The 15270-nt window shown below is 36.4% G+C and overlaps 1 non-coding gene across 1 annotated transcript; it reads right to left on the bottom strand.

The window, feature by feature from the left end:
- Positions 1-9001: 9001 nt before the first annotated feature.
- On the bottom strand, positions 9002-9108 carry LOC115522498. Its single transcript, XR_003971404.1, has one exon. It is a non-coding gene; the product is annotated as a U6 spliceosomal RNA (small nuclear RNA).
- Between the last annotated feature and the right edge of the window lie 6162 nt (positions 9109-15270).

The following is a 15270-nucleotide window of genomic DNA, read 5'->3' as shown; positions in this document are numbered from 1 at the left end:
TGAGTTCCATAATATATATTTGATATTTATAGACTCAAATTCTCTATATATGCTTATTTTTAATAAATTTTGTCCATATTTTGCTCTATTTTCTTTAATATATTAATTATAATTATTTTGGAGGTTTTGTTAATTTTAATATCTGCATTATATCTAGGTCTGCTTCTATTTACTATTCCAACCACTGATTTCCAATCATTTCCCTACTTAATCATAACCTAGTGTCTGGTATATTTTTTTATTATAGACCATTCACTGTGGATGATACATTTTAAAAGTTATGAATTATAGGATCTTCCTCCAAAAGGTGCTCATGTTTTTTGTTCTGAAAGCCAATTAAATCTTAATTTTGTTGAGATTTGGCTTGAGATTTTGTTGAGGTAGGCACATTTCAGTTTTTCCTGTATGTCTAATGGGTGTTCCTTGCTTCTACACTGTGGTGTTCCTGGACCCTCTTTTTCTGTTCACTCTATCTTCCCTGAACTCAACAAGACTAAGGTTCCAGGACTATGTAGTCTCTAAAATCTATGCATAGCTCTTCAGCCTCCAAGTAACTCTTCTCTGCTAAGCCTTCCAGATTACCACCATGGACATGGGGAGCTTATATTGTGGTTATGATTTCAATGGGAATTTTTGCCTGAATTGTGGGAATCCCTGTCTGTGGTGCTCTCTCCTCTGATATCCTGTCCTATATATCCTGGCAGTTTCATCAGCTTGATATTTAGTTTTAATGCCTTACAAAACAGATTGGGCTCTACTTCTTTATTCTCTGTTTACAAAAATTGCATCAAGAGAAAGATGTAAAAAGAGATTGTGTCCATTATGTCCAGCTGAATGTGGAATTCTTCTCATGTGATCGCTTTCTTTCTCTCAAGGATAATACTCCTGGTTTAGTCATTGTCCAATGTCTACAAGGTGTTGTATTATATATTTTATCCTGTTTTTATAATGGCTTTGAGAAGGAGAATTTGACATCAATGATTCCAACATAGCTATGACTAAATACTCTGTTGACTATTACAAATGGCACTGCTATAACATTCTTGTACATGTCTTTCAGTAAACATATGTGACACATACTTTGAGGATCCACAAGTAGTGTCTTTTCTGCCCATAAATATATATTCTTCCATGAGGTTGAGCTACCTTCCTATATCCAGGAGCGGGAAATTTCTAGGGCATAGGTTTTACCTTTAGTTAGCATTAGTAGGTATTGCTATGCAGTTTTCCAAAGTAGTTGTTCTACATAAATTCGTTCCCCTAGCAGAAAGGGAGATTTCCAATTCCTCCATATCTTCAATATTATTTGGCATTGACATTTTATGACACATTTTAGTTATTTTATGCGTATGTATTCGTATCTTATTGTAGTTTTAATTTGTATTTCCTTGAAGACTAAAAATATTTAGCAATCTCCTATGCCCATTAGACATTTATAAAATATCTGTTCAAAAGCTTTTTCCAATGTTTGTAAAAGGTTGTCTGACCCCTTCTTTTTGATTTGCAGTTCTTTTTATATCCTTTATTTTATAGATGTATTAGTGAGGAGTCTTCAAATATGGCTTCAATTTTTGCTTTTATAATGTTGTTGTTTTTTTTTAATTTTTTTTTCAACGTTTTTTTTTATTTATTTTTGGGACAGAGAGAGACAGAGCATGAACGGGGGTGGGGCAGAGAGAGAGGGAGACACAGAATCGGAAACAGGCTCCAGGCTCCGAGCCATCAGCCCAGAGCCTGACGCGGGGCTCGAACTCACGGACCGCGAGATCGTGACCTGGCTGAAGTCGGACGCTTAACCGACTGCGCCACCCAGGCGCCCCATTTATAATGTTGTTTTAATAAATGGAAACTCAATTTTAATGTATTATTTATCAATCTTTTCCTTTGTGGCTAGGGATTTATTTTTCCTGTTTGAAAAAAATTTGCTTCCTCCTTAAATATTCTCCTATATGTCCTTATAGGAAATGTATTTACCTATCATATACAGGTTTGTGACCAATCAGAAATGAACTTTTGTTCTTGATGTAAAATAGGTAAGCATTTGTTGTTTCCTATTTGAATATTTGATTGGACCATTTGAAAGGACCATAATTCTCCCTTATCTTGCAATACTACTTTTGTCATTAGATGTGATTGTGTGGGAGAACATTTGGTTTTGTACTCTTGCTGTATGTGTAGGTTTGCTCTCTTCATCTACATGTTGTCATGGCACTAATACTGCACTGTTTTAATTACTCTAAGTTACTAAAAGCTTTGAGACATAGTAGTGTAAGTCCTCTAAACGTGTTCTTCTTGAGAACTGTATTTTCTCTTATTGTTATTTTTATTTTTGCATTTTCATATAAATTTTGAATCAGATGAGAGTTTGATTGGGATTGCATTTAGTCCATAAAATACTATGAATGAAAATTGACATCTTTTAATGGTCTTATATTAACATGGTAATATATTAACATGGGTTACTATTCCATTTATTTAGCTCTTCTTTGTTTTTATTTCATTGATATTTTTAGTTTTCTTTTCAGAGGCTTCACACATCTTTTATTAAGCTTATTCCTAGGAACTTTAGTTCTATGCTTTTATAAATGGTATCATGTTTTAAAATATCCTTTTTGAATTGCTTTTCAATGGCATAGAGTATTGCAATGAAATGTTACATATTGACATTGTATCCAACATCTTTTTATTATAATCATAATAGATGATGCTATGTGCTAATAAGTACAAGAATGCTGCATAAGAAATCACCCTAAAATTCAGTGGCAGCAGGTAAATTGGTGAAGCTCTGCATGAAGGTGCATGATTTACAATTATCTGGGATTGCCCTGCTTTGGATGAGAATCCATAAATTGGAACAACTCCAAATATCTCATTCTGGGGCACAAGCTGGACGGACAGACACTACCTATTATGTGCTTTTCTCAAGGAGGAGGAGGAGGAGGAGGAAAGTTCTCAGAAGGCTGGATAAAAACACATGAAATCCTGAAAGCCTAAGCACACTTTCACTTATGCCCATATCCCATTGACCAATGTAAGTTATATAGCTTTGTTCAACATCTGTGAGGCAGGCAGGTCTATTTCTTCCAGAAGGTGGGCAGAAGAAGCAAATATTTGCTAAATATGTCTAATTTATACAGGTGCTAAATTTGCTTCTTAGAATAATCTATATGCATATCTTTTTTGTATTGTCTGTATGCACAATTGTATCATCTTTAAATAATGACATTTAGTTTTTTCCCTTTCAAAATCTTGTACCTTTTATGTGTCTTCCCTTATTATACTGTATAGAAATATATAATTGTTGAATAGAAGTGGACAACTTTGGGGGCGCCTGGGTGGCTCAGTCAGTTAAGCATCAGACTCTTGATTTTGGCTCAGGTCATGATCTCATGGTTCGTGAGGTCGGTCCTGTGCCAATCTCTCTGCTGTCAGCATGGAGCCTGCTTCAGATCCTCTGTCACCCTCTCTCTCTGCCCCTTCCCTGCTCATTCTCTCTCTCTCTAAAATAAACATTAAAAAAAAAAGAAGTGGACAACTTTGTCTTGTGCCTTACCTCAGGGGTAAAGTTTTCAATATTTCACCCATAAGTATAATTTTTGTATTAGATTTCTTGTTTTTCTTGTTAATTATGAAAGGGTGTTAAGTTTTATGAAATACACTTACTGTAGCCTTTACAATGATCGTATATTTTTCTTGTTTTTCTATAAAAGTAATGAGCTACATTAATTATTTTCTTAATGTTAAAACCAAATCACATTTGTGGAATAAACCCTAACTTGATTATATTTTTATATACTATTAGATTCAGCTTCTGCATATTTTGTTTAAGATTTTTGCATCTATGTTAATGAGAAAGTTAAATGAGAAATTCATCTATAATTTTCTTTCTTACGTCTTTGTCAGATTTTGACATCCAATTTTTGATGACTGCATAAATTGAATTTGGCTTCAAAAATCACCTCATAAAGTAATTCTTTTTTTTCCATTTTCTCACAGACTTTGTGTAAAATTAATATGTTTTCCTTAAGTATTCAGAAGAATTTACCATTCAGCCATCTGTGTCTAAATTTTCTTCATGGAAAAATTTTTAAATTATTGATTTAATTTATTTAATGCATATAGAACTATTCACATTTTCTATGTCTTCTTGGCTACCATTGATAAACCTGTTTTTAATGTGTTTCTCCATTTCATCTGAATTTTTAAAGTTTTGGTGCAAACTTTCTCATAATGCCTTCTAATTATTTTTTATGTCTACAAAATCTATAATGATGTTGTTATATTCATTCCTGATTTTGGTCATTGTATCTTCTCTTTTTTCTGTTTTACCTCTATGTCTGTGTCTTTCTCTTTGGAAATTTATCACTTTATTAGTCTTTGTAGAAATGCCTTTTTTTAATATATATATATATGAAATTTATTGACAAATTGGTTTCCATACAACACCCAGTGCTCATCCCAAAAGGTGCCTTCCTCAATACCCATCACCCACCCTCCCCTCCCTCCCACCCCCCATCAACCCTCAGTTTGTTCTCAGTTTTTAACAGTCTCTTATGCTTTGGCTCTCTCCCACTCTAACGTCTTTTTTTTTTTTCCTTCCCCTCCCCCATGGGTTCCTGTTGAGTTTCTCAGGATCCACATAAGAGTGAAACCATATGGTATCTGTCTTTCTCTGTATGGCTTATTTCACTTAGCATTACACTCTCCAGTTCCATCCACGTTGCTACAAAAGGCCATATTTCATTTTTTCTCATTGCTACGTAGTATTCCATTGTGTATATAAACCACAATTTCTTTATCCATTCATCAGTTGATGGACATTTAGGCTCTTTCCATAATTTGGCTATTGTTGAGAGTGCTGCTATGAACATTGGGGTACAAGTGCCCCTATGCATCAGTACTCCTGTATCCCTTGGGTAAATTCCTAGCAGTGCTATTGCTGGGTCATAGGGTAGGTCTATTTTTAATTTTCTGAGGAACCTCCACACTGCTTTCCAGAGCAGCTGCACCAATTTGCATTCCCACCAACAGTGCAAGAGGGTTCCCGTTTCTCCACATCCTCACCAGCATCTATAGTCTCCTGATTTGTTCATTTTGGCCACTCTGACTGGCGTGAGGTGATACCTGAGTGTGGTTTTGATTTGTATTTCCCTGATAAGGAGCGACGCTGAACATCTTTTCATGTGCCTGTTGGCCATCTGGATGTCTTCTTTAGAGAAGTGTCTATTCATGTTTTCTGCCCATTTCTTCACTGGGTTATTTGTTTTTCGGGTGTGGAGTTTGGTGAGCTCTTTATAGATTTTAGATACTAGCCTTTTGTCCGATATGTCATTTGCAAATATCTTTTCCCATTCCGTTGGTTGCCTTTTAGTTTTGTTGGTTGTTTCCTTTGCTGTGCAGAAGCTTTTTATCTTCATAAGGTCCCAGTAATTCATTTTTGCTTTTAATTCCCTTGCCTTTGGGGATGTGTCGAGTAAGAGATTGCTACGGCTGAGGTCAGAGAGGTCTTTTCCTGCTTTCTCCTCTAAGGTTCTGATGGTTTCCTGTCTCACATTTAGGTCCTTAATCCATTTTGAGTTTATTTTTGTAAATGGTGTGAGAAAGTGGTCTAGTTTCAACCTTCTGCATGTTGCTGTCCAGTTATCCCAGCACCATTTGTTAAAGAGGCTGTCTTTTTTTTCCATTGGATGTTCTTTCCTGCTTTGTCAAAGATGAGTTGGCCATACGTTTGTGGGTCTAGTTCTGGGGTTTCTATTCTATTCCATTGGTCTATGTGTCTGTTTTTGTGCCAATACCATGCTGTCTTGATGATTACAGCTTTGTAGTAGAGGCTAAAGTCTGGGATTGTGATGCCTCCTGCTTTGGTCTTCTTCTTCAAAATTACTTTGGCTATTCGGGGCCTTTTGTGGTTCCATATGAATTTTAGGATTGCTTGTTCTAGTTTTGAGAAGAATGCTGGTGCAATTTTGATTGGGATTGCATTGAATGTGTAGATAGCTTTGGGTAGTATTGACATTTTGACAATATTTATTTTTCCAATCCATGAGCAGGGAATGTCTTTCCATTTCTTTAAATCTTCTTCAATTACCTTCATAAGCTTTCTATAGTTTTCAGCATATAGATCCTTTACATCTTTGGTTAGATTTATTCCTAGGTATTTTATGCTTCTTGGTGCAATTGTGAATGGGATCAGTTTCTTTATTTGTCTTTCTGTTGCTTCATTGTTAGTGTAAAGAATGCAACTGATTTCTGTACATTGATTTTGTATCCTGCAACTTTGCTGAATTCATGTATCAGTTCTAGCAGACTTTTGGTGGAGTCTATCGGATTTTCCATGTATAATATCATGTCATCTGCAAAAAGCGAAAGCTTGACTTCATCTTTGCCAATTTGGATGCCTTTGATTTCCTTTTGTAGTCTGATTGCTGATGCTAGAACTTCCAGCACTATGTTAAACAACAGCGGTGAGAGTGGGCATCCCTGTCGTGTTCCTGATCTCAGGGAAAAAGCTCTCAGTTTTTCCCCGTTGAGGATGATGTTAGCTGTGGGCTTTTGATAAATGGCTTTTATGATCTTTAAGTATGTTCCTTCTATCCCGACTTTCTCAAGGGTTTTTATTAAGAAAGGGTGCTGGATTTTGTCAAAGGCCTTTTCTGCATCGATTGACAGGATCATATGGTTCTTCTCTTTTTTTTTGTTAATGTGATGTATCACGTTGATTGATTTGCGAATGTTGAACCAGCCCTGCATCCCAGGAATGAATCCCACTTGATCATGGTGAATCATTCTTTTTATATGCTGTTGAATTCGATTTGCTAGTATCTTATTGAGAATTTTTGCATCCATATTCATCAGGGATATTGGCCTGTAGTTCTCTTTTTTTACTGGGTCTCTGTCTGGTTTAGGAATCAAAGTAATACTGGCTTCATAGAATGAGTCTGGAAGTTTTCCTTCCCTTTCTATTTCTTGGAATAGCTTGAGAAGGATAGGTATTATCTCTGCTTTAAACGTCTGGTAGAACTCCCCTGGGAAGCCATCTGGTCCTGGACTCTTATTTGTTGGGAGATTTTTGATAACCGATTCAATTTCTTCGCTGGTTATGGGTCTGTTCAAGCTTTCTATTTCCTCCTGATTGAGGTTTGGAAGAGTGTGGGTGTTCAGGAATGTGTCCATTTCTTCCAGGTTGTCCAATTTGTTGGCATATAATTTTTCATAGTATTCCCTGATAATTGTTTGTATCTCTGAAGGATTGGTTGTAATAATTCCATTTTCATTCATGATTTTATCTATTTGGGTCATCTCCCTTTTCTTTTTGAGAAGCCTGGCTAGAGGTTTGTCAATTTTGTTTATTTTTTCAAAAAACCAACTCTTGGTTTCGTTGATCTGCTCTACAGTTTTTTTAGATTATATATTGTTTATTTCTGCTCTGAGCTTTATTATTTCTCTTCTTCTACTGGGTTTTGGCTGCCTTTGCTGTTATGCTTCTATTTCCTTTAGGTGTGCTGTTAGATTTTGTATTTGGGATTTTTCTTGTTTCTTGAGATAGGCCTGGATTGCAATGTATTTTCCTCTCAGGACTGCCTTCGCTGCGTCCCAAAGCGTTTGGATTGTTGTATTTTCATTTTCGTTTGTTTCCATATATTTTTTAATTTCTTCTCTAATTGCCTGGTTGACCCACTCATTCTTTAGTAGGGTGTTCTTTAACCTCCATGCTTTTGGAGGCTTTCCAGACTTTTACCTGTGGTTGATTTCAAGCTTCATAGCATTGTGGTCTGAAAGTATGCATGGTATAATTTCAATTCTTGTAAACTTATGAAGGGCTGTTTTGTGACCCAGTATATGATCTCTCTTGGAGAATGTTCCATGTGCACTCGAGAAGAAAGTATATTCTGTTGCTTTGGGATGCAGAGTTCTAAATATATCTGTCAAGTCCATCTGATCCAATGTCTCATTCAGGGCCCTTGTTTCTTTATTGACCGTGTGCCTAGATGATCTATCCGTTTCTGTAAGTGGGGTGTTAAAGTCCCCTGCAATTACCACATTCTTATCAATAAGGTTGCTTCTGTTTATGAGTAATTGTTTTATATACTTGGGGGCTCCGGTATTTGGCGCATAGACATTTATAATTGTTAGCTCTTCCTGATGGATAGACCCTGTAACTATTATATAATGTCCTTCTTTATCTCTTGTTACAGCCTTTAATTTAAAGTCTAGTTTGTCTGATATAAGTATGGCTACTCCAGCTTTCTTTTGGCTTCCAGTAGCATGATAAATAGTTCTCCATCCCTCACTTTCAATCTGAAGGTGTCCTCAGGTCTAAAATGAGTCTCTTGTAGACAGCAAATAGATGGGTCTTGTTTTTTTATCCATTCTGATACCCTATGTCTTTTGGTTGGTGCATTTAATCCATTTACATTCAGTGTTATTATAGAAAGATACGGGTTTAGAGTCATTGTGGTGTCTGTATGTTTTATGCTTGTAGTGATGTCTCTGGTACTTTGTCTCACAGGGTCCCCCTTAGGATCTCTTGTAGGGCAGGTTTAGTGGTGACAAATTCCTTCAGTTTTTGTTTGTTTGGGAAGACCTTTATCTCTCCTTCTATTCTAAATGACAGACTTGCTGGATAAAGGATTCTCGGCTGCATATTTTTGCTGTCTAGCACCCTGAAAATCTCGTGCCAATTCTTTCTGGCCTGCCAAGTTTCAAAAGAGAGATCAGTCACGAGTCTTATAGGTCTCCCTTTATATGTTAGGGCATGTTTACCCCTTGCTGCTTTCAGAATTTTCTCTTTATCCTTGTATTTTGCCAGTTTCACTATGATATGTCGTGCAGAAGATCGATTCAAGTTACGTCTGAAGGGAGTTCTCTGTGCCTCTTGGATTTCAATGCCTTTTTCCTTCCCCAGATCTGGGAAGTTCTCAGCTATGATTTCTTCAAGTACCCCTTCAGCACCTTTCCCTCTCTCTTCCTCCTCTGGGATACCAATTATGCGTATATTATAAAAAATATGGAACGCTTCACGAATTTGCGTGTCATCCTTGCGCAGGGGCCATGCTAATCTTCTCTGTATTGTTCCAATTTTAGTATATGTGCTGCCGAAGCCAGCACTAGAAATGCCTTTTTGCTTTGTTGTCTTTTTCCATTTGTTTTCCTTTTCATAATTTTCTCTTCTCATTTTGTTGCTTTCTTCCTTTCACTTTCTCTTTTCTTTTTCTATTTCTTCTGGCTTTTGAGATCATTGAGATGAGTACTTAGATCAGGTTTGTTAGGGCCTTGAGATCCTGGCTGTGTTAATAGCCCTGAACTCTAATCTGTGGTTCTCTATCTCAGTGGGACTGCTGAAAGACAGGGAAACTTGCTCTCTGTGTGGTCTTTATGCCACCTGAAAATTTGCAAATGCCCTAAGGGTAAAATAACATTGCAAATTTGAGGCCCTCATGTGTTTCCTTTCTCTTGGATTTTGATTGTTCAAACCCTGGGTATTTTGGTAGCTTTAAAAGGAGGGTTTTTTGTTTGTTTTTTGTTTGTATTTTTCTACATTTTTTATTAAAATGAGGATTAATCTGAACAAGCTACTATGTCAAAATGGAGAATCTTCTCCATCATTAGTGGGTAATGCCAAGCTTTAGTCTACTAAATGGAATTTTTAAAAGCCAGTTCACTATTCCAACAGCAGGATATAAGAACTCGCTTTGCTCTATAATGTCACCAATACTAGGTATGGCCAGACTTTTAATTTGCACAGATCTGGTGAGTGTAAAATGCAAGCTGATTGTAGTTTTACTATGCATGCATTTATCTGATCACTAAAGCAGTTGAGCATCTTTTCATGTTTATTGACCATTCACATTTTGTTCAATTCTTATTCAAATTGTTTGCTCATTTTTCTGTTGGATTGCTTGTCTATTATTATTGATATATAGGAGTTCTTCCGCTTTTGATATTCATCGTGTATTTTTTGTGGGTTGTAGATATTCTTTCCCTGTTTGTCTTTTCACTTTGTTTTTCTCCCCGTGGCGGACAGAGGTTTACCTTCATAGTATGTAAGATTTTTGTTCTTTGTTTGCTTCACCATCTGCATATAATACCTCTTCAATTAAATGAACAAGAATACTTTCTAGTCCATTCCCTTGTCTTTAATTTTATATAAGATGACTCTTGTCAAGAGAGGCAATGCACTAGGATGTGATAAGGAAGCATCAAATGGCCTTTCTTGGTAGCCTACCACAAGCTGAGCACAGCTTTCAGTGTTCTGCAATCCCTACCTTAGTTAATTCTCATAACTTCGTGGCATAGGCATTGTTATATCCACTGATGAAAGAATTCCATTTCAGTTCTCCTGCTGACCAGTTAACTGCTCTTTGCTCTTTTCCCCAGAAAAGAATTCCCTCTTATTTTTGTCAAGAATTGACATTTCTAAGAGCATTTTCTTGTCATTGTAACATAGTGGGAAAAATTTCCCAATCATAGAATTACTTGCATAAAAGCGAAACAACCCCCCAACAAATGTCTGTGTCCTCCCACCTCTGGATGATCTTAGTGATTGCCCAATGTGTGGCATAATCTGTGGAACTCCCCTGAGGCTGTGGCCAACAGTGTTTACATTCTTATTCCAGCATTTCTCCTGCAAGTTTGATTTCTTCTCCTTTAAAATCTTTATTGTTTTGCTTTAGAGCTCATTTTTAATATTTAGTCTATATTCATTTTACTTTATCATCTTTTGTGTATCTCTGTATATTTTAGATGATTATCTTCATTTCACTTCAAATGCTTTAAGCCCTATTTTCCTTCATAAAACTGTTCATTCTCACTAATGGTTCGTCTTGGGTCTCACTCTGCTCCTACTCACTCATGCCCACCTTCTTTCTTACCTACCATTTCCACCCATTGCCTTAAGGACTGACTGAGTCTTCCTTTCTGAGATTTTTCACCCTGATTGTTTGTATACTAATTACATTTTTCAAGTAGAGTCTCTGGTGTACCTACGTCCTGTGTTCCTTCCAGGACTCAGAATCCTCCCTTGGTCTGTGCACCTGCAGTCTTCAGGTTCTCTGGGTTTCTGTCCATCTCCTCTTAGTTTCTCTATAGTCTCAGCTTCCCCTGCTCCAGCCCCACCAGTGGATAATGCTCTTTGACAGGCCTTGTTCCAAATGCTTGGTTGTCCTATTGATACCCCCCAACACTCCCCAGATAAAGATTCTACCCAAATCATTATCTCCAGCTGAAAGCATTTTCCTGAGCTTCAGACATGAATAACCAACTGAACCCAGTGGGACAATTTATACAAGAGATCTACACCCCGAATTACTGTTTGTTTCATGACTTAGTATCTTGGTGGATAGTGGGTAAACCCAAACACAAGAATCAGCATTGAGTCTCACCTCGTACTGCTTCAATATGCTATTTCTAGGTTCCCTCACCTCACCTGCTATACCTCTCATCCTACGTTTTCCAGCTGGAGTGGAAAACACTGTGACCTGCCTAATTTGGAAAATCTCAGGCCTACATCAACCAAACAGCCAGAAACAATGTTGGGTCAGACAGCAGCAAGATTCTACTACCTTGATTTTTAAAGATACAATTACATTTAATAAGAATAGCTATGATCTTTTAAACATTTACTAAATAGTATCTGATGTACAAAACACTTCAGTTTCATTGTGTATTTTTTCATAATAATTTCACAAATTTACTATTTCAGGAGAATGGAAGCTCATAGAATTTTAATAACTCTCCTGGTGCTATATACTTAGTAAGAGAAAATCCCAGATTTGGATCTAAGTTAACCTGCTCCCTAAACCTACACTTTTCCACCATGGCACACACCTCACAGTTATGGGCAGTTTGCATGATTATAATTTATAATGCCATTGTTTCTGTTTTTGTGAGTGCCTGCAATGGAAAAGCAGAGCAGAGTGACAACTTTGGAATTGGTTTCCTTGACTCTAACTGCTTGGTTGAGTAGCCATTTTCTTTTTCTTCTTTAACTTCATTGCAGTATGTAAAGCATGATAGTAATGCAACATCATATAGCTCAGTAGTAAGCTTGGTTTTGTTTTGTTTTTCCTTCAAGGAGAAGTAAGGAAATGTGTTTTTTATATAAATTATAAAGTTAATTTTCAAAAACTGGAATAAAATAGAAATCCTTTGTAACTTCAAACTTAATTTCCTGATTTGTACAGATAAGTAACATTGACAGTAGGTGGGAAATGATTATAGCCAATATTGTGCGATAGCTTAGTAGCAACCCTATAAAGAATTCCTATTATTATAGATATTTTACTTATAATCTTAGTATCTAATGCACATGGTGGTTATTCTAAGTGCTTTGTGTATATTCACTCATTTTATACTAACAATAATTCCATGAGGTAGGTAATGTTAATATCCCTATTACAAATGAGGAAATTGAGGCACAAAGAATGTAAATGATTTGCTTAATGTCATTGAATTATTGGTAGTACAAGATGAGTGAATATATGCAAATTGCTTAGATTAGCCAACAACTAGGAAAGGAATACAAATATGGATGGCTTTATTACAGAATTTATATTCACATGCACTCACTAACTGACTCCACTGCTTCTACTCTTGGTTCTATCTAGGAACATGGGTATTAAAATTCAAAGGGAAGAGACACTCATGTGTAATGACAAAGAGGCACATTAACACATAGTACTGTGATACAGCTGGCGATGGGTCTTAAAAGAATGACCAAATTACTCTTGTGGCATTTATTGTTTCTGAGAGTCAAGGGGTCTAACAAACCTGCAGGCTGGGGCCACAGTAGAGTTCCTGGACCTCTTCCCCAGGGTCCACCCATAAATATGCCAGGTGCCTTGCTAGGTGTCCAAGATGTGTAAACACAATAAGTCCAGGCATGTAAAACAGTTGCTGTTATTTAAAGAATAGATTAAAAGGGGAAATAGTCCAGCAAACACAAATGCAGCAAAGTGCTTTATGTGTTATTATATGATTATGGATGGGTCCAGTAAAGACTCAAGAAGTGGTTAATTTTCCCATGATTGAAGAAGGGCACAAGGAAGATTGGTAATCTGACATGCTGTAGGATAAATTTTGTCCCAAATTGCTTGTTAAAATCACTAGGTCTCCTGACTTGAGTGTAGGTTCCTTTGAGCCTGTGATTTGTAGCTATGTTGCCAGCACTATACACAAACTTTCACTACTTTGGATTTAACCTCAGTTTAAAAGTCATGGAACCAGCATACTGCCCTATTCAGATCAAGAGAGGCCCTGTTATATCCACTTTGGTCTTATTTGTCCTCTTCATTATAGAAAGCTGTCAAAAGAGCTTCCCATGTGTTTCCAGCCAGAATGGCATATTCTCTCCCTCTACTTCCTTTATAATTCTGCTAACTCTAATCCTAAAGTGTGGCTGCTCAGACTGCTACACTCAGACTTTAGTGACCCACTTTAGTTTCTGTAATTACTCTCTATTCTATGAACCCTATCTTTGTGCAACCCAGTGTTTGTACCCTGCTACCTACCAAGTTATAGCCCAAATAGTATCTGCATCTAGCAAGACATAGACAAAAAATTGTCCTTTATTTTTTTCTTTTTGATGTTAAAGCACATTTTTAAAAAGAGGTTTATTGAGATTCAACTCATAACAATTATCCATTTAAAGAATATAAATCATTTTTTAGTATACTCATAGAATTATATAAACATTGCCACAATCTAATTTTAGAACATTTCTGTCACACCAAAAATAAACCCCTCATTAGTGGTCAATCTTTAATTTTCATTTTGTTTATAAATTCATCAGTTGTTTGAATTTTTGGATTATTAATAATGTTATTTATGTCCAAGTTTTTGTGAGAACATATGTTTTTATTGCTCTTGGGGTATATATATCTAAGATTGGAAATGACCTTGTTTAACATTTTGGGAATTACTGAAATACTTTCTTTCCACAATGGCTTCATTATCTTACATCCCTTTAACAACAATGTGTGAGAGTTCTGACTTCTCCACATCCTTGCCATAATGTTTAATCTTATGTGTCAACTTTACTGGACCATTTACTTGGTAAAACATTATTTCAGAATGTGTCTGTGGGGATGTTTCCAGAAGATATTAACATTTGCATTGGTGAACTAAGTAAAGCAGATGTCTCTCCCCAATGTAAATGGGTATCATCCAATACACTGAGGACCTGACTAGTTTTTAAACTATTTAAAGTAACTATTTAAACCATTTAAAAAATGGAGAAAGGGCATATTTGTGCTCTCTTTCTGCTAGGGCTGAGACATTTTTCTCTTGCCCTCAGATGAGGGCACTTGTGGTTCTTGGGATTTTGGATTCAGATCAGGGCTTACATCATCATCCCTTTTGATTCTCAGATATTGAAACTCAAACAATTATACCACTGGCTTTTCTGGTCCTCCAGCTTGCAGACACCAGATTGTTTTTTCCTGTTGTGGACCATACTTTTTAATTTCATGTCTTGAATTTTTTTCTGTTGTTGAAAAGTGGAATTTCAAATAATATAATGTGACAACTCTGGAAATAATATTCTCCTCCCTCTCCAGAGTATGTTTTTGCTGCCGCTTGTTGTAGTGGCTGGTATTTGGTAAATGACTTCTGAATTAGTTCTCTATAGTCAGCATACCAGTTTTTACTAGTTAGATTACTACTACTTGTTTCTACTTGATTAGATCACTGATAATCTAATGATGGACAGAAATTTCCTTAAATTCCTAAAACAAACACATCTCTTAGTCTTTCCCAGGAGGCTCTGTGTGTTTATTGGGGTATACTTTTGACACTCAGACAAGCAGTTTATAGTCCTGTCTTAACTTTCACATCCTGTTTGTGCAGAACTTCAAGATCATCTAGAGGTAAGAGCTTAAGGAATTTTCTGGTCCTTCTTGAACAAATGCATGACTCTACATGTGCATTCTACATTTCCAGGCATTTGTTGAGGTTTTTCAATGCCTTATGAACATCTCACACCTTAGTTTTTCCTTCTTGTTTGGGTTTTTGGTTAGTCCATTGTTTGCCTTGACTATTACCCATCATTTCGTTTAGGCATACTTTAAAAATACTTGACAGTAAATATTTAAAAAAAAAACTGCCACTGTCCGTCATGAAAATGCTTTTAGCATTGGATGATCAATAAAAAACTTTTCAAGTCAGGTCTTCCAGGAAACCACTAGACAGATCAGGAAGAAAGAAAGACAGGAAGAATGGGAGGAAGGAAGGAAGGAAGGAAGGAAGGAAGGAAGGAAAAAAGGAAGAAGAAAA

Source organism: Lynx canadensis, chromosome C1 (assembly GCF_007474595.2).
Source record: "Lynx canadensis isolate LIC74 chromosome C1, mLynCan4.pri.v2, whole genome shotgun sequence".
Lineage (NCBI taxonomy): Eukaryota > Metazoa > Chordata > Mammalia > Carnivora > Felidae > Lynx > Lynx canadensis.
Note: the sequence above shows the minus strand (reverse complement) of the source record. Positions and strands in the feature narration are given on the sequence as shown.